Genomic DNA, 25,251 nt, shown 5'->3' with positions numbered 1-25,251 from the left:
TGGCTTTTATGAGACATCCAGGCTCAGGGAATAGTGGAAGGGAGAATGCCATGGCCAAGTTCAGTGTTATCCATTGAAAACCCATGACTGCAAAGACCAGGAAATGCCGGCCAGCAAGGAGAGAAGGAGGTCGCTCGCTCGGAGGTAAAAAGGCAGGGAACATTATTTACCAAACCAGGCTGGTGAGAGACTGCAAATCTCAGCTTGCGTGGCCCCTCTCCTGAGGACAGCTCTGAAGGACAGCCATGACCTAAATTGGTTCATATGTGGGCTTCGCCCCACAGAGAACAGCTGGGAAACAGCTCCCCAAGATCCTGTAGGATACCAAGAAAAACTTACATTCACATATATTGCATAGAGGTTCTCAATGAAGAAGAGAAACAATTTTGCCCCCAGCGGACACTGGGCCATGTCTGGGGACATCTGTGGTCATCACAACTGGGGTGCTCCTGGCATCGAGTAAGTGGGGGCCGGGGATGCTGCTCCACACCCACAGAGCCCAGGACGGGCCCACAGAGGACAACCCGGCTCCACCGCAGCGGCTGTGGGGAGGCTGAGGAAGCCTACCCAGCCTGGCCCTCAGGGCTAGAGGGACTCATTCATCTTTATTACAGACCCAAATCTGTGTCATCCCCGCAGAGGAAAAACGGCCGCTTAATTACATTTCCATACGTGCTACCAAGAATTTTTCTAGGGAAGACGGTTTGGGAACATCATCTGGAGACAGAACATTCCAGGCAGTGCTGAGTCAGTGTGGGGCTTCAAGCTTCGCTCTGATGTCAACAGGCATCACAGAGCAGCCGACAATTCCAAACACGTTATCTTTGGCTTTGATCCCATTACATACCAGTTCTTCCCCCACCCCACCCCAGGGACACTGGACAACGTCCGGGGACATCCGTGGTCATTAGGACTTGGATGGGGGTGCTCCTGGCATTGAGTGGGCGGGGCCAGAGATGCTGCTCCACACCCCACAGTGCCCAGGACGGCCCCCCAGAGGATGACCCAGCCCCACTGTCAGCAGGGCCGAGGGGGGGACCCTGCTTTAGAGGCAACGAGCCTGGAGAACATCCGGCGTGGAGGGCGAGAAATGCAGACGGCGGGGATTGCACCTGCGAGACAATAACGCAGATGTCTACGGCGCAGATATTCCCCCGGCCCGCCAGCCACTCCCGGGTAACTGGACGCTGCCCTAGCAGTGACCGAGCGTGGCCTGTGCGTTGCCAACCTTCCACAGATGTCAGTGCAAATGTCCCTTTGGCTCAAAGGACAAGTCCATCCTTGTGACACCCTAAGGCCCTCTTGCCCCATCCAAAAATCTCTCATCCTCTGGCCCAAAATCATGCAGGGAGAAAGTCATCCAGTGGTTAAGCAATCACTCCAACCCCAAAGTCTCACTATGCCACAAGGCCACCTGCATTCCACCAGGTTCCAGAAGGTTCCAGAAAGTTCCATAATTCTTGACCTCTCACCTCCCCCACACCTTACCCCCTCTCAGAGTCCCCCTTCCTGAAAGGAGGGCAGGACTTTCAACAATCCCACAGCCTTGTCTCACTCACTGCTTTCTCCCAGGGACCCCAGAGCATCTGCCGTCCTTCTAAGTCCCATGCATGGCCGGTTAGGGCCCAGGGTTGGCAGGACCTACGTCCAAGTTGTGACTGCTCAGCAGCCCCAGACGCAGAGGAATTCACGCCCCTGTGCCAGACCCTCAAGGACGGGGCTTAAAACGAGAACGTGTCAAAGATCATGGCTCCACGGGCTTGACCTCAGCCGGAAACGGGAGTCCCCCACAGCCCGTCAAGGACTGCCAGTGGGCTCACGCCCTGAAATGTCACCACTCAGACCAATAGGTGGGGGGCTTTTTTGGTAACATAAACATAATATAAAATTTACAATTTTAACCATTTTCAAGTGTACAATTCAATTGCACTTAATATAGCCACAGAGCTGTGAAATCATCACCACCGTCTAGTTCCAGAACTTTCCATCACCCCAAAGAGAAGCCCCGTCCCCATCAGGAGTCACCCCCCTCCCCCTCCCCGGCCCCTGACAACCATGAACCCACTCTCTGTGTCTGTGGATCTGCCTGTTCCGGACGTTTCCCATCCATGGAATCACACCCTGTGTGTCCTTCTGTGTCTGGCTTCTCTCACTGAGCATCGTGTTCTCAGGGTTCATCCACATGGTAGGGAGGGTCAGGGTTTCACCCCTTTTCACAGCTGAGTGATGCTCCCGTGTGCAGATGGACCACAGTTTCATGTATCTGCTTGTTTGCTGATGAAATGACATTTGGGTGGCTTTCACATTTTTGGCCACTGTGAATCACGTTGTGTGAACATTAACGTTCAGGTTTTTGTGTGGACATATATTGTCATCTCTCTTAAGCAGACACCCAGGAGTAGAATTGCTGGGTCATATGGAAACTCTAGGTTTGACCTTTTGAGGAGCTGCCAGACTGTTTTCCGGTCAGCTGCCCCGTTTTCTATTCCCGCCAGCAGGGCACAAGGTTCTACCCTCTCCACGTCCTCACCAACACTTGTTATTGTCTGTCTTTTGATTCTAGCCACCCTGATGGATGTGAAGGGGTATTTCACTGTGGTTTTCATTTCCATTTCCCCGAGGGCTACCGACGTGGAGCATCTTTTCACATGAGACCACAGTTTTCAATGCTAGGAGATAGGTACACCAATGCCAGCTTCACACACCCAATTCCACAGCCAGAAGGAAGCGTGGCTGGTTCCCTCAACAAGACAAAAAATCCTGTGCAAAACGTAGGCAGCATGACTGGCTTTGTCTCACCAAAGAGCTACAGGGTGGTACAGCCTGGGGTTGGGGTCCCGCCTGACTTGGCTCCCCAGTTCTTTTTTTTTTTTCTAATTTAAGTATAGTTGATTTACAATATTGTGTTAGTTTCAGGTATACAGCAGTGATTCAGTTATACACGATGTGAATATATCTGTATTCTTATTTTTATTCTTTTCCATTATAGTTTATTATAAGATATTGAATATAAGTTCCCTCTGCGATACAGTAAATCCTTGTTGTTTACCTGTTTTATATATAATAGTGTGTATCTGTTAACCCCACACTCCTAATTTATCCCACCCCACTCCTTTCCCCTTTGGTAACCAGAAGTTTTTTTTTCTAAGTCTGTGAGTCTGTTTCTGTTTTGTAAATAAATTCACTTGTACTATTTTTTAGATTCCACATATAAGTGATATCACATAATATGTCTTTGTCTGACTTACTTCACTTAGTATGATAATCTCTAGGTTCATTCATGTTGCTGCAAATGGCATTATTTCATTTTTTATGGCTGAGTAATATTCCATTGTATATATGCGCCACACCTTCTTTATCCATTCCTCTGTCGATGGACATTTACATTGCTTCCACATCTTGGCTATTGTAAATAGTGCCGCTATGAACATTGGGGTGTTGGCTCCCCTGTTCTGAGCTTCAGTTTCCATATCTGAAGACAGACCCTCAGAGGGGCACCGCAAGAAGTTGCTCGTGGGACCAACGCAGCCCTGGGTGAGAACCACCATGCACAAAGTTAAATGCAAGACAACAGTGACCAGTACATCACTGGAAACTTGACCTGGGGCAGAGGGAGGGGGAAAGAGATGCAACTGCAGCTCTGTGGGCAGGAAGGCAGCACATTAGCCCCAGAACACACATTCTAGCACATTCTGAAAGATTCAACCTGGGTTGAGTGAATAAAAACCCCTCTAAAGACATGCAGCTGACGTTAACTATAATGGGAAACACGTCTCCAAGAGGCGCCAGGAGAGAATCCTGCATTGCGGGCTCAGCCACAGACACGGTGGAAAGTGTGTGGTTGGAAATTCCACACTCCCTTTAGGGTGCAGTGCAGCCCATGACAGGGAGGAACTGTGATCCGCGTCACGGACCAGAAACAGACCAGAAGCTCACGGACCAGAAGCTGTGAGGACACAGAGCTTCATCCGTGCTGTAGTTCCCTAAACCACATTAGTTTCCTGCAGTTGCTGTAACAAACTGCCACAAATTCAGGGTTTAAAACCACACACATCGGACTCCGTGGAACCAGAGTGTTGGCACCACATGCAACACCTTTGGTATTTATGCCTTGTGTCTTTTTCGCACCTTAATTCACTGGCAAGCATCCCTCGTACCAAGTTGAGCCGTGTGGCTGACAGGGTCTTGGTGCTCTGGTTGGGTGTCAGGCCTAAGCCTCCGAGGTGGGAGATCCAAGTTCAGGACATTGGACCACCGGAGACCTCCTGGCCCCCATGTAATATCAATCGGTGAGAGCTCTCCCAGAGATCTCCGTCTCAACGCTGAGACCCAGCTCCACTCAACGACCAGCAAGCTCTAGTGCTGGATGCCCCATTCCAAACAACTAGCAAGACAGGAACACAACCCCACCCATTAGCAGCGAGGGTGCCTAAAATCATACTAAGTTCACAGACAGCCCAAAACACGCCACCAGACGCGGTCCTGCCCACCAGAAAGACAAGGTCCAACCTCATCCACCGGAACACAGGCACCAGTTCCCTCCACCAGGAAGCCTACACAACCCACTGAACCAACCTTACCCACTGGGGGCAGACACCAAAAACAACAGGAACTACGAACCTGCAGCCTGCGAAAAGGAGACCCCAAACACAGTAAGTTAAGCAAAATGAGAAGACAGAGAAATATGCATCAGATGAAGGAGCTAGGTAAAAACTCACTAGACCAAACAAATGAAGAGGAATTAGGCAGTCTACCTGAAAAAGAATTCAGAGTAATGATAGTAAAGATGATCCAAAATCTTGGAAATAGAATGGAGAAGATACAAGAAACGTTTAACAAGGACCTAGAAGAACTAAAGAGCAAACAAACAATGATGAACAACACAATAAATGAAATTTAAAATTCTCTAGAAGGAATCAATAACAGAATAATTGAGGCAGAAGAACGGATACGTGACCTGGAAGATAAAATAGTGGAAATAACTACAGCAGAGCAGAATAAAGAAAAAGAATGAAAAGAATTGAGGACACTCTCAGAGACCTCTGGGACAACATTAACGCACCAACATTCAAATTATAGGGGTCCCAGAAGAAGAAGAAAAAAAGAAAGGGACTGAGAAAATATTTGAAGGGATTATAGTTGAAAACTTCCCTAATATGGGGAAGGAAATAGTCAATCAAGTCCAGGAAGCACAGAGAGTCCCATACAGGATAAATCCAAGGAGAAACACGCCAAGACACATATTAATCAAACTGTCAAAGATTAAATACAAAGAAAACATACTAAAAGCAGCAAGGGAAAAGCAACAAATAACATAGAAGGGAATCCCCATAAGGGGATTGCAGAAACTCTGCAAGCCAGAAGGGAGTGGCAAGACATAATCAAAGTGATGAAAGGCAAAAACCTACAACCAAGATTACTCTACCCAGCAAGGATCTCATTCAGATTCAACAGAGAAATTAAAACCTTTACAGACAAGCAAAAGCTAAGAAGATTCAGCACCACCAAACCAGCTCTACAACAAATGCTAAAGGAACTTCTCTAGGCAGGAAACACAAAAGAAGGAAAAAAAGACCTACAATAACAAACCTAAAACCTAAACAAACCTAAAACAATTAAGAAAATGGTAATAGGAACATACATATCAATAATTACCTTAAATGTAAATGGATGAAATGCTCCAACCAAAAGACACAGACTGGCTGAATGGATATAAAAACAAGACCCGTATATATGCTGTCTACAAGAGACCCACTTCAGACCTAGGGACACATACAGACTGAAAGTGAGGGGATAGAAAAAGATATTTCATGCAAACAGAAATCAAAAGAAAGCTGGCGTAGCAATTCTCATATCAGACAAAATAGACTGTAAAATAAAGACTATTACAAGAGACAAAGGACATACATAATGATCAAGAGATCAATCCAAGAAGAAGATATAACAATCGTAAATATTTATGCACCCAACATAGGAGCACCCCAATACATAAGGCAAATGCTAACAGCCATAAAAGGGGAAATCAACAGTAACACAATAATAGTAGGGGACTTTAACACCCCACTTTCACCAATGGAAAGGTCAACCAAAATGAAAATAAGGAAACACAAGCTTTAAATGATACATTAAACAAGATGGACTTAATTGATATTTATAGGACATTCCATCCAAAAACAACAGAATACACTTTCTTCTCAAGTGCTCATAGAACATTCTCCAGGATAGAACATATCTTGGGTCACAAATCAAGCCTTGGTAAATTTAAGAAAATTGAAATCGTATCAAGTATCTTTTCCTACCACAACGCTATGAGATTAGATATCAATCACAGGAAAAAAAACTGTAAAGAATACAAATACATGGAGGCTAAACAATATGCTACTAAATAACCAAGAGATCACTGAAGAAATCAAAGAGGAAATCAAAAAATACCTAGAAACAAATGACAATGAAAACACGACAGCCCAAAACCTATGGGACGAAGCAAAAAGCAGTTCTAAGAGGGAGGTTTATAGCAATACAATCCCACCTCAAGAAACAAGAAAAATCTCAAATAAACCTAACCTTACACCTAAAGCAATTAGAGAAAGAGGAACAAAAAAACCCCAAAGTTAGCAGAAGGAAAGAAATCATAAAGATCAGATCAGAAATAAATGAAAAAGAAATAAAGGAAACGATAGCAAAGATCAATAAAACTAAAAGGTGGTTCTTTGAGAAGATAAACAAAATTGATAAACCATTAGCCAGACTCACCAAGAAAAAAAGGGAGAAGACTCAAATCAACAGAATTAGAAATGAAAAAGGAGAAGTAACAACTGACACTGCAGAAATACAAAGGATCATGAGAGATTACTACAAGCAACTCTATGCCGATAAAATGGACAACCTGGAAGAAATGGACAAATTCTTAGAAAAGCACAACCTTCTGAGACTGAAGCAGGAAGAAATAGAAAATATAAACAGACCAATCACAAGCAGTGAAATTGAAACTGTGATTAAAAATCTTCCAACAAACAAAAGCCCAGGACCAGATGGCTTCACAGGCAAATTCTATCAAACATTTAGAGAAGAGCTAACACCTATCCTTCTCAAACTCTTCCAAAATATAGCAGAGGGAGGAACACTCCCAAACACATTCTACGAAGCCACCATCACCCTGATACCAAAACCAGACAAAGATGTTACAAAAAAAGAAAACTACGGGCCAATATCACTGATGAACATAGATGCAAAAATCCTCAACAAAATAGTAGCAAACAGAATACAGCAGCACATTAAAAGGACCATACACCATGAGCAAGTGGGGTCTATGTCAGGAATGCAAGGATTCTTCAATATACGCAAGTCAATCACTGTGAGACACCACATTAACAAATTTAAGGATAAAAACCATATGATCATCTCAATAGATGCAGAAAAAGCTTTTGACAAAATTCAACACCCATTTATGATAAAAACCTTCCAGAAAGTAGGCATAGAGGGAACTTACCTCAACATAATAAAGGTCATATATGACAAACCCACAGCCAACATCGTTCTCAATGGTGAAAAACTGAAACCATTTCCACTAAGATCAGGAATAAGACAAGGTTGCCCACTCTCACCATTATTATTCAACATAATTTTGCAAGTTTTAACCACAGCAATCAGAGAAGAAAAAGAAATAAAAGGAATCCAAATCAGTAAAGAAGAAGTAAAACTGTCACTGTTTGCAGATGACATGACACTATACCTAGAGAATCCTAAAGATGCTACCAGAAAACTACTACAGCTAATCAATGAATTTGGTAGAGTAGCAGGATACAAAATTAATGCACAGAAATCTCTGGCATTCCTATACACTAATGATGAAAAATCTGAAAGAGAAATTAAGGAAACACTCCCATTTACCACTGCAACAAAAAGAATAAAATACCTAGGAATAAACCTACCTAAGGAGACAAAAGACCTGTATGCAGAAAACTATAAGACACTGATGAAAGAAATTAAAGATGATACAAACAGATAGAGACATATACCATGTTCTTGGATTGCAAGAATCAACATTGTGAAAATGACTATAGTACCTAAAGCAATCTACAGATTCAATGCAATCCCTATCAAACTACCAATGGCATTTTTCACAGAACTAGAACCAAAAATTTCACAATTTTTATGGAAACACGAAAGACCCCAAATAGCCAAAGCAATCTTGAGAAAGAAAAACGGAGCTGGAGGATCAGGCGCCCTGACTTCAGACTATACTACAAAGCTACAGTAATCAAGACAGTATGGTACTGGCACAAAAACAGAAGTACAGATCAATGGAACAGGATAGAAAGCCCAGAGATAAACCCACGCACATATGGTCACCTTATCTTCGATAAAGGAGGCAAGAATATACAATGGAGAAAAGACAGCCTCTTCAATAAGTGGTACTGGGCAAACTGGACAGCTACACGTAAAAGAATGAAATCAGAACACTCCCTAATACCACACACAAAAATAAACTCAAAATGGATTAAAGACCTAAATGTAAGGCCAGACACTATAAACCTCTTAAGAGTAAAACACAGGCAGAACACTCTATGACATAAATCACAGTAAGATCCTTTTTCACCCACCTCCTAAAGAAATGGAAATATAAACAAAAATAAACAAATGGGACCTAATGAAACTTAAAAGCTTTTCCATAGCAAAGGAAATCATAAACAAGGTGAAAAGACAACCCTCAGAATGGGAGAAAATATTTGCAAATGAAGCAACTGACAAAGGATTAATCTCCAAAATATACAAGCAGCTCATGCAGCTCAATAACAAAAAAACAAACAACCCAATCCAAAAATGGGCAGAAGACCTATATAGACATTTCTCCAAAGAAGATATACAGATTGCCAACAAACACATGAAAGAATGCTCAACATCACTATTCATTAGAGAAATGCAAATCGAAACTACAATGAGGTATCACCTCACACCAGTCAGAATGGCCATCATCAAAAAATCTACAAACAATAAATGCTGGAGAGGGTGTGGAGAAAAGGGAACCCTCTTGCACTGTTGGTGGGAATGTAAATTGATACAGCCACTATGGAGAACAGTATGGAGGTTCCTTAAGAAACTAAAAATAGAACTACCATATGACCCAGCAATCCCACTACTGGGCGTATACCCTGAGAAAACCATAATTCCAAAAGAGTCATGTACCACAATGTTCATTGCAGCTCTATTTACAATAGCCAGGACGTGGAAGCAACCTAAGTGTCCATCAACAGATGAATGGATAAAGAAGATGTGGCACATATATACAATGGAATATTACTCAGCCATAAAAAGAAACGAAATTGAGTTATTTGTAGTGAGGTGATGGACCTAGAGACTGTCATACAGAGTGAAGTAAGTCAGAAAGAGAAATGCCGTAATTCTAACACATGTATATGGAATCTAAAAAAAAAAAAAGGTTCTGGAGAACCTAGGAGCAGGTCAGCAATAAAGATGCAGACGTAGAGAATGGACTTGAGGACACGGGAAGGGGGAAGGGTAAGCTGGGACGAAGTGAGAGAGTGGCATGGACATATATACACTACCAAATGTAAAATAGATAGCTAGTGGGAAGCAGCTGCATAGCACAGGGAGACCCACTCATGCTTTGTGACCAACTAGAGGGGTGGGATAAGGAGGGTGGGAGGGAGACGCAAGAGGGAGGGGATATGGGATTATACGTATACATATAGCTGATTCACTTTGTTATACAGCAGCAACTAACACAACAATGTAAGGCAATTATACTCCAATAAAGATGTTAAAAAAATAACCACACACACACACATTGATTCTCTCATGGTTCTGGGGGTCAGGAGTGTGACTTGGGCCTCACGGGGCTAAATCCAGGTGTGGGCAGGGCTGGTCCTGCCGGAGCCTCCAGGGGAGCATCGGTTCCCGCCTTTTCCAGCTTCCAGAGGCGCCGCATCCCTGGCTCGCGGCCCCTCCTGCATCCTCACAGCCAGCAGCGCAGCATCTCCCGTCTCTCTCTGCGTCTGACCCTCCCGCCTCCCTCTTATAAGGATCCTGGGATGACGCTGGGCCCACCGGGAATCCAGGGTCCTCCCCGTCTCAGGGGCCTTAACTTAATCCCACCCGCAAAGTCCCCTCTGCCCCGTGAGGTGACATGTCCACAGGCCCCAGGACCAGAACCGGGACGTCCTTGGGGCCATCACTTTATCACAGCTTCTTCTGCTTTTTTCACTCTTCCATGCTTTTGTCTGAATAAAAAACCCATTTTTTTCTGCACATTTAATCCTTGCTGGCTACTAGACATAACATTCTGTGTGGTCTGCTTGACCGCCCTTGAGGCAGGAGCCTCCTTTAGAGAGAAAACCAACCAACCAACCAAACACTGAAGCTCAGGCTAAAGAAAACTGGGTGAGGTCCCCCGGCGACTGCTGAGCAGAGGTGGCTGGGAGTCCGGTGGGTTCAGGGTGGCATCACTGGACACAGGAGTAAGTTGAAGCCAGGCACGGGGAACAGGGGGCCGTAGGAGGGTCAGGCTGGCAGCAAGGAGGTGGCGTTTGTCAGAACAGAGAGCAGAGGGCATTCCAGGCCAGGGGAAGGAAGCAGGAGTGCGACCCCAGAGGCAGGAGAGAGACAAATCAACAGTGCAGAGAAAGCTGCCCCAGGCCGGCTGTACAGAAACAAGAATGAAGGCGGGGAGCCGGTGAATGGAATCAGCCAGAAGAACTCAAATCCTGCCAGAGTCCCCCAGGGCTGAGCTGCGAGAGAAGCAGCAAATGGATAAAAATCCCACCAGGCAGAGAAGCACAAACAATCTAGAGGTTTAAAAACAGATGATGGGGGCTTCCCTGGTGGCGCGGTGGTTGAGAGTCCGCCTGCCGATGCAGGGGACGCGGGTTCGTGCCCCGGTCCGGGAGGATCCCACATGTCGTGGAGCGGCTGCGCCCGTGAACCATGGCCGCTGAGCCTGCGCGTCCGGAGTGGGAGAGGCCACAGCAGTGAGAGGCCCACGTACCGCAAAAAAAAAAAAAAAAAAAAAAACAGATGATGGGCCCCGCGATGCCACTCCTGGTTATCCACCCGAGAGGACTGAAAACAGCCGGACAAACGTTCACTGCAGCCCGAGTCACAGCAATCGAGAAGTGGAAACACCTCAACGCCCATCGACCGATGAATGCCTCAAAACAACATGACAGATGCGTACAAAGGAATACTATTCTGCTGTAAAATATGAACGTGGACGGACCCTGAGAACACGATGCTCAGTGAGAGAAGCCAGACGCAGAAGGACACACAGGGTGTGCCTCCACTGATGGGAAACGTCCAGGACAGGCAGATCCACAGAGTCAGAGTGCGTTCCTGGTTGTCAGGGGCTGGGGAGGGGGACAGGGGAGTGTTTAATGGGGACAGTTGCAAATTCACAAGATGAAAAGGTGCAGGATGGATGCGGGGGCGGGAGGGGGGCAGTGGTCGCACAACAGCGTGAATGTACTTAATGCTGCTGAGCTGTACACTAGACACGGTTAAAGTGGTGAATTTAAAGCGACGTGTAACTCACCACGATGAAAAAACAAAACAAATCAGAGTGGGCGGAAGTGGATGCAGGGAGGTGAGTGAGGGTGCTCACACTGTGCTGAGCAGAGATGGGCGGGGGCGGGGCTAGGGGAGAAGGAAGGGGGATGGTGTCTGGCATGTGATACACTGATTTATTGATTCCCAGAAACTACCATGACTGGCAGGGCCCTCCCCTGGGGCGGCGGGAAACATGCATGGGATGGTCCCTACACCTGCCCCTGGCACCATCCGACGTTGATGGCTGAGTAAAGAGGCCACTGAAAAAAAGGCTTCGGAGCAACAAAGGGTCCCATTCACCATCCCAGGTCCCAGAGCGGGGGCAACTCCTGCCCGCTTTCTCCCAGACATCTCCCAGGGGTGCCCAGTTTCACTTTTAAAGGACACACCAAACACCTCCCCACAAAGCAGGCTGCTTTCCAGCAACCCTCTGCTTTGGCCAGATGCTCCTCCAAAGTGTGAGCCAGCACCCAGGGCGCTGCTCAGAGGCAGGGACCCAGGCGGGAGGGCAGGGGCAGCAGCGCCCTCGGGAGGCCTCCCAGCCTCGGGCTGTCTGTGCCAAAACTCTCCCCCGGGGTTTCGGGGGTGTCCCTGGGGGTCCAGGGGGTGGGACTCCACGCTCCCAACGCAGGGGACCCCGGTTTGATCCCTGGTCGGGGAGCTACATCCCGCATGCAGCAACTAAGAAGTCCGCACGCAGCAACTAAAGATACACAGGCCACAACTAAGACCCAGCGCAGCCAAAATGAATAAATAAATAAATACATATTTTAAAAAAAACTCTACCCTGGGGTTCAAAGCTCCCCCTCCTTTGATCAGAACATGGCACCTATGCAAAGCTGGGCCAGAACACTCAGGAAGGGCTGGCTTCCGCTGGGATTTCAGTCACCAGCAGCGGGACCGTCCAAGTCCGCCCCCCACCAATGCATGGATTTGGGACGGGTGGGACCCATGTGTCTCACAGTAGGATGAAGACGCTTCTCCCCAACACCCAGCAGTGTCTGCGGCCACAACATGCAAGACAATGAGTTTTCAACTCCCCGAAGTCACTTCCAGGAGCACAGCCTTTGTTGGGTATGATCCAACCAGGAGAAAGCTGACATCACACTGCAAAGATGCAAGGCAAAGTTCACAGCACAGAGGATGGAGACGGGAACAGTTCTGGTGGCGGGGGGGGGGGGGGGCAGGGGGCAGGGAGGAGACTAATCCGGGCCTCTGCGTACCTGAGGGGGCAAATACTACCTGAGGCAGGTGTTCAAGGTTAACATCTGGGTGATGCCACGTGGGTGTCAGGGACCCCTGGGACAGGACGAGAAGGCACTCAGCTGTGGGTTCTTCCCCAAATCTGTAACCTCGATCTAATCACGAGAAAAACATTAAACTAACCCACACCGAGGGGCATCTTGCAAAACTCCTGACCCGTCCTCCTCACAGCTGTCCAGGCATGAAAGACAAGGAAAGTTAGAGAAACTGTCATCGCTCAGAGGGGCTGAGAAGACGTGACGACTAAATGTCATGTGGGATCCTGGATGGGGCCCTGGGGCAGAAAAGGACATCAGGGGAAGCTAGTGGAATCCAAACTCAGTACGGGCTTGAGTCAATGGTGATGCACCCACGCTGATTTCCTAGGGTGGCAAAGGCACCCCTGGAAAGCAGGATGCTGGTGGTGGTAGAGGTTGGGTGAGGGGCACACGGGACTCTCTGTACTACCTCTGTGACTTTTCTGGACACCTGAAATTAGTCCAAAATAAAAAAGTTAATTAAAAAGAAACAGGGAGTTTGGGATTGCCAGATGAAACTATTATATATAGGATGGATAAACAACAAGGTCCTACTATAGAGCACAGGGAACTATATTCAATATCTTGTAATAATCTATAATAGAAAAGAATATGAAAAGGAGTATATATGTATAACTGAATCACTTTGCTATACAGCAGAAATTAACACAACATTGTAAATCAGCTATACTTCAATAAAATTTTTTTTAAAAAGCAGATCTCAGAATGCAGCCCACTATCCTTCTTAGAGACGACATGTGGGGTGCTGGCTGTGGCACCCAGAGCGACGGGCATGAGTATCAGCTTATCCTATGCCCCATTTCACAGTGAGGGAAGCGGAGGCCCAGAGGACGGGGGACTTTGACAATTTGGAAATAAGAAATGGAGCTGAGGGACTTCTCTGGTGGCGCACTGGCTAAGACTCTGCGCTCCCAATGCAGGGGCTCCGGATTCAATCCCTGGCCAGGGAACTAGATTCCACATGCATGCCGCAACTAACAGTTCTCATGCCACAACTAAGGAGCCCACATACAGCAACTAAGACCCGGCACAACAAATAAATAAATAAATATTTTTTAAAAAAAAAAAAAAAAAAGAAAGAAATGGAGCTGAAACTGGAACCTGAGGTTCCAGAACCCTGGTCCCCTGTCCTTCATGGCCCCAAACTGCACACACATGTGAGGTTTGTGAACATCACTGGACATGCTTTGTTTTCTTTACGCAGCCCCTGAGAAGCTCCTGGAACCGTCTGATGAGAGAGAGAAAGAGAGACAGAGAGAGAGAGACAGAGAAAAAGAGACAGTCAGAGAGAGAGAGAGATAGAAAGAGACAGAGAGAGACAGAGACAAAGACAGAGAGACAGAGACAGAGGGAGAGACAGAGAGACAGAAAAAGAGAGACAGAGAGAAAGAGAGACAGAAAGACAGAGACAGAAGGAGACAAAGAGAGACAGAGAGAGAGGCAGAGACAGAGAGACAGAACGAAGCCAATCTATTTTTTTAAACAATAAAAACCGCCCAGCTCCTCCCCAAAGCCCCACCAGCCCAGCTTCCTCCCACCACCTCCTGCTGTCAATCATTCAAGTCAAAAACAACTCTGAAAAAAAAAAAAGAACAGCTCTGCATTTCATTAAGTAGCAATTTGAAGGAGAAAAAAATTCCATTTCTGGCTCCTGCCTCAAATATTTACAAGTCAGCCTGGAAGAACTAATCTGTCAGTTTCTCAACCTAAAGAGAAAGGCAGTGCTAAGTTCAGCAGGTGCTGAGCAAGGAGCCCCAGCCCAGGGAAGGGAGCCTAGTTTTCACCGCAACCTGGCCTTTTCCAAGCTCGCCCTGGGATGCTCTGGGACGCTATGCGTGGCAAACTGTGGCTCTTGGAACATCTTTCTAAAAAACACCCATCGCCTGACATTACAAGCGTTCGTCTGAATATGCATTTGGATGCCCATTACTTCACTGTGTTACTATTTTGTTTTCATTTACTTTACATGCTTTTCTTCTGTTCATTATGTAAAAGCTACGAGCACAGACATTTATATACAAAGTTTGATGTTTGTACATTTTTAAGTAACGTTATAATAAACATAATTGATGTCTTATAATGAGACCTATTTTTGAGCTATCAGAGGCCACGGTTCTTTAAATCTAAGAGCCTGTTATTTCTAAGACGCGTGTCCCTCACGTCTCATGACACTACAGAAAATCAATGATCCATCTCAGTAGGGCACAATGCTACGGGAAATATAACCATTCCATACAGTTGTTCCCAAATCATTAACCCCCGCTCACCCAGAAGGCTATGGGAATCCAAGCTCCTAACTAGGCAGCATCAGAGGCAACGTCTCAGAAGTCAAGTATTATTTGCTCTCCCAATACTAGAGCTTAAATGAAACCATAAAAGCTATGAAACCCCAAATTCAAGTCCCAGCATTGCCATGAACCCGGGAAACCGCTGGGCCTCAGTCTCGCCATCTGTAAATCACACAAGCTGGACTAGAGGGGCGGCCAGACTTTTCCTGGAAGGGGCCAAAGAATCAATATTTTCTGCTTTGAGAGCCTTAGCGTCTCGTGTGTGGTGGGAAAGCCGCCATGAGCAACACGTGAACGGATGCATGTGGATCTGTGCCAATAAGACTTTGCTTCTGGACACTGAAACGTGAACTCTGTAATTTTCATGCGTCATGACATATCAGGTTTCGTTTGATTTTTTTCAACCATTTAAAAATGGTACAGATGAACCTGTTTGAAGGGCAGGAATAGAGGCGCAGACATAGAGAACTGACGTGTGGACACAGCGGGGGGCCGGGGGAGGGAGATGAACTGGGAGACTGGGATTGACGTATGTGCACTGCCCTGTGTAAAACGGATAGCTAGTTGGAACCTGCTGTAGAGCACAGGAAGCTCAGCTCTGTGCTCTGTGCTGACCTAGATGGGTGGGATGGGGGGTGAGAGGAGGTCCAAGAGGGAGGGGATATATGCATACATATAACTGATTCACTTCGTTATACAGCAGAAACTAATACAACGTTGTAAAGCAACTATATCCCAATTAAAAAGAAAAAGAAAAAGGTAAAAACCATTCTGGGAATTCCCTGGTGGCCCATTCCCTGGTGGCCCAGCGGTTAGAGCTCGGTGCTTTCACTGCCGAGGGCCTGGGTTCAATCCCTGGTCGGGGAACTAAGATCCCGCAAGCCGTGAGGCAGGGCCAAAACAACAAACAAACAGAAAAACCATTCTTAGCTCAGGGGCCTTACAAAAATAGATGGCGATGGAGGATCTGGCCCATAAGCCATGCCGCCCCCTGGACTGGTCAATCTCGGGGCCCTTCCACTACTGACTTTCCAAGATGCTCTGATTCTCAATCCCCATTTTCAACCTGCAGATACTTCAGTAGCTCTAAAAACGACACACCAAATGGGCATATATCTGGAGAAAACTCTAATTCAAAAAGATACATGCACCCCTATGTTCACAGCAGCACTATTCACAATAGCCAAGACGTGGAAACAACCTAAATGTCCATCAACAGATGAACGGATAAAGATGTGGTACATAGATACAATGGAATATGACTCAGCCATAAAAAAGGACAAAATAATGCCATTTGCAGCAACATTGATACTAGAGATTATCATACTAAGTGAAGTAAGTTAGAAAAAGAACACAAATACCGTATGATAGCACTTATACGTGGAATCTAAAATACGGCACAAATGAACCTATCCATGAAACAGAAACAGATTCACAGACATAGAGGACAGACTTGTGGTTGCCAAGGGGGAGTGGGGGAGAGAAAGGGATGGAATGGAAGTTTGGGGTTAGTAGATGCAAACTGTTACATTTAGAATGGATAAACAACAAGGTCCTACTGTAGAGCACAGGGAACTATATCCAAACTCCTGGGATAAATCGTAACAGAAAACAAAATTAAAAAAAAAAAAAGAATGTATATATGTGTATAACTTTCACTTTGCTGTACAGCAGAAATTAACACATTGTAAATCAACTATACTTCAATAAAATAAAATTTTAAAATATTAAAAAATAGGGACTTCCCTGGTGGCGCAGTGGTTAAGAATCTACCCGCCAATGGAGGGGACACGGGTTCGAGCCCTGGTCCGGGAAGATCCCACATGCCGAGGAGCAACTAAGCCCGTGCGCCACAACTACTGAAGCCCATGCGCTCTAGGGCCTGCGAGCCACAACTACTGAGCCCACGTGCTACAACTACTGAAGCCCGCACGCTTACAGCCCATGCTCTGCAACAAGAGAAGCCACAGCAATGAGAAGCTCACACACCACAATGAAGAGCAGCCCCCGCTCACCACCAACTAGAGAAAGCCCACGTGGAGCAACAAAGACCCAACGCAGCCAAAAAAAAATTTAAAAATACAATTACATCTGAGGCTCAAATCCTGTTTCTGTTTGGACAGCATGGCTTTTTGGAGTGGAGACCGTGGAGAAATAATTCATATAAAACTCCGTACACTACAGAGTTAAACCTGTCCCTACGGGCACTCAAGGTTACTAAGCTGTTCTTAGCTCCTTGCCCATAAAAACAAAATAATGGGGAGGGAGGATGAACTGGCAGAGCACAGAGGATTTTTAGGGCAGTGAAACTATTCCGCATGGTACTGTCAAGGTGGATACATGTCCGTATATATCTGTCTCAACCCGTAGAACATACAAGACTAAGCGGGAACCCTCAGGTCAACTACAGACACTGGGTGATAGTGACATGTCCACGTAGGTTTCTTGATTATAACGAAAGTCTCACTGGTGGGGGACGGTGATGATGGGGGAGGCTGTGTCCACATGGGGGGCAGGGGCGTACGGGAAACCTCTGTACTTTCTGCTCAGTTTTGCTGTGAACCTAAAACTGCTCTAAAAAAAAATAAAGTCTATTAAAGGACTTCCCTGGCGGTCCAGTGGTTACGACTCCGCACTTCCAGTGCAGGGGGTGCCGGTTCGATCCCTGATCTGGAAACGAAGATCCCACATGCTGTGCGGCACAGCCAAAAAATAAAAACAGAAAACAAAAAGAAATAAGCAAAAAAAAGTCTATTAAAAAAAGTATCTTTGGGGACTTCCCTGGTGGCGCATTGATTAAGAATCCACCTGCCAATGCAGGGGACACGGGTTCAAGCCCTGCTTTGGGAAGATCCCACATGCCGTGGAGCAGCTAACTACTGAAGCCCGTGCTCAGCAGCGAAGACCCAATGCGACCAAAGATAAATAAATAAAATTAAAATTAAAAATGTTTAAAAAGTATCTTTTTACTTTAGTGCAATCATAGAATTGTAAAATCTTATTAGACATAGTTCAGCCCAATGGTTCCCATCTGCGGGTGACTCTGCCCCCTCAGGGGACACTGGGCCATGTCTCGGGCATCTATGGCTATCAGGAGTGGGGGCTCCTGGCATCGAGTGGGTGTGGTCCAGGGAGGCTGCTCCACACCCCACAGTGCCCAGGACAGCCCCCCAGAGAGGATGACCGGACGGACGCCCAGTGTCCACACTGCTGAGGAGGAGAAACCCTGCCTTAAACAAACCCATCACGTTAATAACAAGAACGCCTCATATTTGCAGAAAATTCCCACCAGCTCCTCCAGAGGCGCCTCACTGGATCTGCACAACCTGGAAGTGGCCAAGGAGGGTGTTCCTGCCCCGTCCTCCAGATGACAAATAACCAAGAGCTTCCCCGGGGCTGCAAGGTAACCTGTGACCTCCTCCACGCTCCTGTCCCCGAGAACTTGAAAACTCCCGCTTCCTCCCAGGGGCCCAGTCAGGCCCCGAGTTCTCCATTTTCTGTCAGATGGTGCCAACGTTGACTTTTCTGGTGTTCAGAGAGAGGGAACGGGGGGAGAGGGGAAAAGCGCATTTAGAAACTAGGACCACAGTGCCCCACAAAAGCTGACTCCCACCCCATGAGGGTGACCCCTTTCTAGGTGGCGTGGGGTGCAGTGTCCCCCCCAAAGATACGTGCGCTTCCTAGGCCCGGTAGCTGGGAATGGGACCTGATTTGGAAATGGCATCTTTGTGGGTGTCATCGAGCTAAAGTGAGGTCACACAGAGTAGGGTGGCCCTAAGCCAACGACTGGTGTCCTCAGAAGAGGGAAACGTGGACACGCGTGAGCCTTGATAAAGATGCTCTCGTTGACCCGATTCTACTCAGGCTACCTTGAACTTTTCAATGGGACCTCGACGTTTGGGTTCCCGTGTTCATCTCTGCATCGTCCAGTTTTAACAAGGATCCTGCTAAGTTGGTTGATTGAGACCCCCCCCAGCCTCGACATCTGATAACTCCCAATACCTGCTACGGCTCCTCAGCCCCTCCCCCAGGTGATGTCTGATCCGGCCACCTGCAGCCGGAATCTTCAGAGGTCCCTTTAACCAGAATCTTCCCTTATGCTTCCTCTTGGCCATTTTCCATCCACGGACCCCCACCGGCTCCTCGGCTATGCGTCCCCGCTTGTCCGTGCTGTATTCAGAGTGGAGCCTAGTTCCACACTGAGGTTTCTTTTCCCCGTTGCAATCGTTTCAGGGTAAAGGCTGTTTTTACTGTTCTAACTACCGTCCAGCCCTGGGTTTTCTTTGACAGACACACAGGGTGATGGCCACGTGATGACCGAGGCTGAGACCAGAGAGATGCATCTACAAGCCACGGAGCACCAAGAGTTGCTGGAAACTACCACCTTCCAGAAGCCAGAAGAGGCAGGAAGGACCCTGCCCTGGAGCCCCCAGGGGAAGCGCGGCTCGACCCACACTGATTTCAGACTTCTGGCCTCCAGGACTGGGAAAAGACAGATTTCTGTTGCTTCAGGCCACCTGGTCTGTGGCGCTTTGTTACGGGGGCCCCAGGAAAGTCACACAAGTAGGCAAAGACAGGGCTGGTGGGGCCGGGGCCTTATTCTGACCCTCCCAGCCACAGCCTGTCTGCTCCAGCACGGGAGCTGCACGGACTTGGCTGGATTCATCTCCTGTTTTTGATTTCTCTTGACTTTTTTGTCCAACAAATTAAGGAGCTTCTTAAGAAGGCAGGGGCAGGGGTCACGGTCTTGACAACCAAGGACAAAAGATATGATCATTAGTAACTGTCACAAAGCAGAGCTGGCAGGCAGGTTTCAAATTAATTCGCACCCCAGATTCACCTGGCCCCTTGCCCGGCACCTCATCATGTTAGCAAAGAGCTGCGGAAACTCACATGCACACTCCCATGCACACCCACAGTCATGGAAAGCAAACTAATTGACATACTGCAAAGATGGGTCATCTTTTTGTCTTTTATCATCTCCAAACAGTTAATTTTCAGAAACTCCAAAAAGGGGAGCAACTTCTACAAATCAGTTTCTCCCCCTCGGCACTGCATCCCGGCATCGACAGGGTGGAGGCCAGGGAGCTGCTCCACAGCCACGGTGCCCAGGAGGGCCCCGGATAGAGGATGACCAGCCCCAGGGTCTAGCGTGCCCAGGGACAGGGGAGACCCTGGCCCTGGCAAACTTCTCGGTGCAAACCTTCTCTCTGGCCTCTGCCCCTGACGTCCTATGCACAGGTGTCATCCCCACCTCTCCGCCCCCCAACAGACTTCTTCCTGTCGCCGCGTACCTGGGGAGCTCACGGAACACACAGGCCTGGGCCCCCATCTCCGCCACCCCCAGGGACCCCAACTCAGAGAGCCGGGCCAGGGACAGAAAGGCCCCGGGGCCCCGTCTCTACGCTGCGCCCCACACGCACACAAGCGTCCCATTCACGTGGTGCTCCCGGAGCCTGGCACCCGGTCTGAAGCTTAAAATAGGCACACAACCAGCCTTTGTTGGGGAGAGGAAGGAAGGAAGGAAGGAAGATTTCAGACAAAGGAGACAGCACACTGCACCATCCAGGAAAGCCGGGGGGCCTGAGCTGGGCGGGAGGCCAGGAGGACCGGGAGCGGTGGTAACTGGAGGCCAAGTGAAGGTCACTCCGAAGGTGGGGTGGGCCCAACTCCCCGGTGCCACCAAGGCCCAAGGAAGCAATCTCGATTTTGTCGAGTGGGTGATGAGCTGGTGAAGGTGGCGGGAAAATGACGAACCAATCTCAGCTTTAGAGAGAAGATTCTGGTCATGGGTGGGGGGGTCAACCCATCGGAGCAGGAGAGACCAGAGGCTGATCTGCCAGCTGGGATGTTCTGATCGAGAGACGGGGAAACACTTAACTCAAGGGGGGAAGAAACACAGACGGGAGAGAGAAAGGCAGATCCGGGGGTGCTGATGCCCGCATGACCACCCCCAACCTCTGAGCTTCAGTTTAGTGGGCTGTCAAATGCCCAGGAAAAAAACCATTTACATAGCAGCACGATTCTTTACCGCCAAAATGTGGGAGCAGCCGAGATGTCCACCGACAGGTGAACGGATAAACACGTGTCCCTCCACACACGGGAACGTCACTCAGCCACGAAAGGAGAGAAGCCCTGACACTTGCTACCACGTGGATGGACCCTGAGAACACGATGCTCAGAGAGAGAAGCCAGACACAGAAGGACACACAGTGTGTGATTCCACTGATGGGAAACATCCAGCACAGGCAGATCCACAGACACAGAGAGTGGATTCGTGGTTGTCAACTGGGGAGGGGGGATCAGGGTGATTGCTCGTGGGGATGGAGATCTTACTGAGGTGATGGAAGGTTCTAAGACGGGTTTCTAGAGATTGTTGCACAACTCGATAAACGTATGAAAAAACTGAACTGTGTGCTAAAGTGGCTGAGTTTTATGAAATGGCAATTGTACCTCAATTTAAAAAATAAAAAAGTAAGACTTTTGCCCTTTGCAAGGTTCTCAGGGAGAACTGGTACTCTTTCTGTTAGAGTCTCAGAGCTGCCCACAAGCCCCCCTATCCACCAGCTTGCAGGACAAGATGCAACGTCACAGCGTGGACGAGGAGAGGGCGGGATGTGAGTGCCTGGGACAAGTCACCCACCTTTTCAGTGACCCAGTCAGGTCTCTGAGGTCTCCTGGGTGACATACGGAATGAACACTTTTCTCTAGACCCTGAAGAGAGGGAGGGAGACGCCATGCCCAAGGGCAGCACAAGAGAGAAGCAGTGAAAAGCGAGGTCCAGAGGTGTTGAAATGAGCATTGAACATGGCAAACCTTGACATTGTCAAGGACGGGGCCTGCAGGAGACAAACCTTCCCAGAACAAAGACGTGGCTCGGCCCATCTCCCTTGGGCTGTGAAGACACAGCAGCCTGCAGGGAGCAATGCAAGGGGTTGAAGTTTGGGTCAACACCCAGCATTCACGCAACTGTCCTGGGTACCGTCCTCTCTAGAAAGCTCCAGAAAGTTCCAAAGTCATGGAAGCCTGGCCCAACCACGCTTCCCTAAGAAATTACACAGGAGCTTCAAGAACACAAATGCCTGGGACTTCCCTGGCGGTCCAGTGGTTAAGACTGCGCTTCCACTGCAGGGGACACGGGTTCAATCCCTGGCTGGGGACCTAAGATCCTGCATGCCCCTCGGCACAGCCAAAGGAAAACAACATAAATGCCATAGGAAATCCAATTTTAAAGACGACTATTTGTTTCCAGATGCAAATGAGAAAACCTGTAATAACACTTTGAGAAGTGAGAAGAAGGCACTTTTTACACCACAACAGGGTGTACCCAGAAAAATGCTTCCATTCAGTTCAGGAAGCTGAACTGTCTGTGTGTCAGGGAATTCATATTCAGTTGTCTTTCCCTTCAAACTATAGGGCCCCAGGCTTTATGAAACATGGAGCAGAAAACAATGGCCTCCGTCACAATTATTTGCAGGTGGCGACCAAGAACCACTGGAAGAACTCAAGCTCCTGTAGAAGCCTCCTGCACTAGGTTACAGCCAAGGAAACAAATCGCAAATGTAGGCGTCTTCCAGTGACTGCGGCCAATCAATTAATCCTATATTCAAAATCAGTATAGGTGTTCAAAAGCCACACAAAAGACCCACCTAGAAAGAAGTCAGCATTTCTAAAATTCTCTAAAAGCGGTGTGATTTTTTTTTCCTCTCAAAACCAGAACACGAGATGATATAAAAACTAACCCAAATCTGAATGGCCATACTTCCTAAGGATCAAAGGTGAGGTGTGACCTTTAAAGGAGAAAATAACTTAGTTTTGTTTCCGAAAGGTGTCTCCACCAGGGGTGATTCTGCTCCCTGGGGGCAGGGGGTGACGTCTGGGGACATCTGTCATTGTCACACTGGCGGGGGAGGAGTCCTGGCATTGAGTGGATGGGGCCAGGGATGCTACTCCACGCCCCCCAGTGCCCAGGACGGCCCCCCACAGACCCAGCCCCAATGCCAGCAGTGCGATGTTTGTCAGCACTGCCAAGGGGAAGGACCCTGGTCCATCACGAGAACCCAAGCTGTAAAGCTCATATAGTCGTGGCCCAGTGGTCCCCTTCAGGGCACACATCCGAATGGCTCCTGTGGGGTACACTTAATCAAAACCACCCGAGAAGCTTTCTCTTAAGTAGATGTGCTTGTTCCTCGATAAAGTTTCAGAATCCAGGCAGGTGCACGCAGACCTGGCTTTTGTTGTTGTTGTTTTCCTCTCATTTTTAATAACATGAAGAAACAATTGTTTTTGCAGATTCTTTTTTAAAGCTCCAGAGGGGATTCTTATGTGCACCCCAAGATTGAGGGACTGGTGTCAAGCTTCAAGTGATTCCTTCTCTCCCCTCCCTGACAACCCAGTAATTCTACCCACCCACCTTCCTCCCCCCCAAAAAACCTTAATTTAGAACATTATTATCAACGCACATGTACCCTTGCCATGTGCCAGGAGCGTGCGAGGTACACGCATCCCCTCATTTGACCCTCGCGGCCATCCTGTGAGGTACCTGCTCCTATTTTATTATCCCAACTTTACAGAGGAGTAAACTAAATCCCCAGAGGCGACACAGCCGAGCAAGCAGCCCGAGTGGACATGGGGACACAGGCCCACCTTCCAGAGCCCGCTACACTCTCAACCCGTGCAAAACCACAGCACGCGACTGAACAAGTCTGTGAACTTGGCGTTTGCCTCGCTGACACCTAGCAATGGGGAAGGCTCTTTGCTGCTCATCACGCCTGTCTTCTACCGCCCACCTTCCAGCCCTGAGCAACCCCCGCTCCCCAGGAAAAATAAAAGCGCCACCCACTTCCCTCAATATCATTGTCCACAAAACTCCCACTTTGATTCCGGGCTCCTGAGCCCCCAAATTCCTGGAAAATTCGGTCACCAACACGAGCCTTTCTGCTTCCCCTTTGCACCCTGCCTCCCAGAAACCGAACTTGCAAAGTGTGTCCAAAGCCCATCTCCTGCAGCTCACTGCCTTGCCAAGGGGTTTCTGCCCCATGCCCCCTTCTACGCCAGGTGATTAGCCGAAGTGGGGGGGATTCCCCTCCACAATCCTCATAACTGACTTCTAACCGAGATCCCCCCATTTCCTCCGGAATAATCAACCTCCTGCAAAACCGGGGGGGGGGGGGTTGTCTCTCAGCTTCTATCCCACCTCCCTCCCCCACCCCTCCTTTCTCATCACTCACAGACTCCTAACTCTCCATTTCTCCTGATAGCCCTCGGAAGCTTTCTGAAAGGAGCCTGACGCCCCCTCTTCCCTCGGCTCCCCCCAACTCAGCTCTCTGGCCCTGTGCCAGCTCACCCTGAGCCCGAGTTCCTCTATCACCCTCCTCGGCCACCGGGACCCCCAACTCCATCGCAGTCCCCTCCCCAGCTAACCTCGACCCCCAGCTCCAGCCTCCAACTCCACCCCAAACCCCCAGCCCAGCATCCCCTTCAGGAACCCCGACCCCAACCCCTAAGCCGGATCCCCGGCCCCTCCTCACAGACCCCGACCCCCGATTCCGTCCGCAGCCGTTCCAGAACTCGCCACCCGCGGCCGCCCGGGCCTCCCATCCGCCCCGGCCGCGCCCTGCCCCCGGCACTCGAGGCGGTGGCGGCAGACCCTGGCCCAAATCGCGGCCGCACGCGCCCTTACCTGCGCTCGCGCCACCACGACCGCCTCAGCCCCTCACGCAGCGCAGCCGAACCCACCACGGGCCCGCGAGCGCTCGCTCCCCTCCGCGGGGGCGGGGGCGGCTCGCACGGGGCGGGCATTGGCGCCCAACGCGCCCAATCGCGGGCGCCGGCGGCGGGAGCCAGGGCTCGGGGCGGGGCGCAGGGCAGGCAGCGGGGTAGGCTGCGCCAGGGAGAGGGGGTGGGGCGTGGGGCGTGGGCGGGGCCGGGAGGTGGAGCGTTGAGTGGCACCGCTGCTGGCCACCCGCAAGGGGAGAACGCGCAGGGGGGAGGAGCTATGCTAATACGCAAATAGGTACAGTGTGGGGCACCCCGCAGCGGGGCGGCGAGCCGAGTTTCAGAGGTGACTTAGTGACGTCGAGGAGGCGCGAGGCGTTTCG

At 48.8% G+C, this 25,251-nt stretch overlaps 1 protein-coding gene across 2 annotated transcripts in view; it reads right to left on the bottom strand.

Annotated features, from left to right (window-relative positions):
• GNG7 (G protein subunit gamma 7) overlaps positions 1–24,923 on the bottom strand; it is a 153,850-nt gene extending 128,927 nt beyond the window's left edge. The window contains exons 1-2 of one of the 2 annotated variants that reach the window (XM_060007321.1): positions 24,834–24,876; positions 171–314 (exon numbers count right to left, since the gene is read on the bottom strand). The gene's annotated coding sequence lies outside the window, so the exon portion shown is untranslated. Of the gene's footprint in view, positions 1–170; positions 315–24,833 lie in introns of both variants that reach the window. The other variant, XM_060007320.1, reaches the window with a different exon arrangement.
• Between the last annotated feature and the right edge of the window lie 328 nt (positions 24,924–25,251).

Source organism: Delphinus delphis, chromosome 3, assembly GCF_949987515.2.
Source record: "Delphinus delphis chromosome 3, mDelDel1.2, whole genome shotgun sequence".
NCBI classification, from domain to species: domain Eukaryota; kingdom Metazoa; phylum Chordata; class Mammalia; order Artiodactyla; family Delphinidae; genus Delphinus; species Delphinus delphis.
The sequence above is the reverse complement of the archived record's forward strand: the minus strand, read 5'-3'. Positions and strand labels throughout refer to the sequence as shown.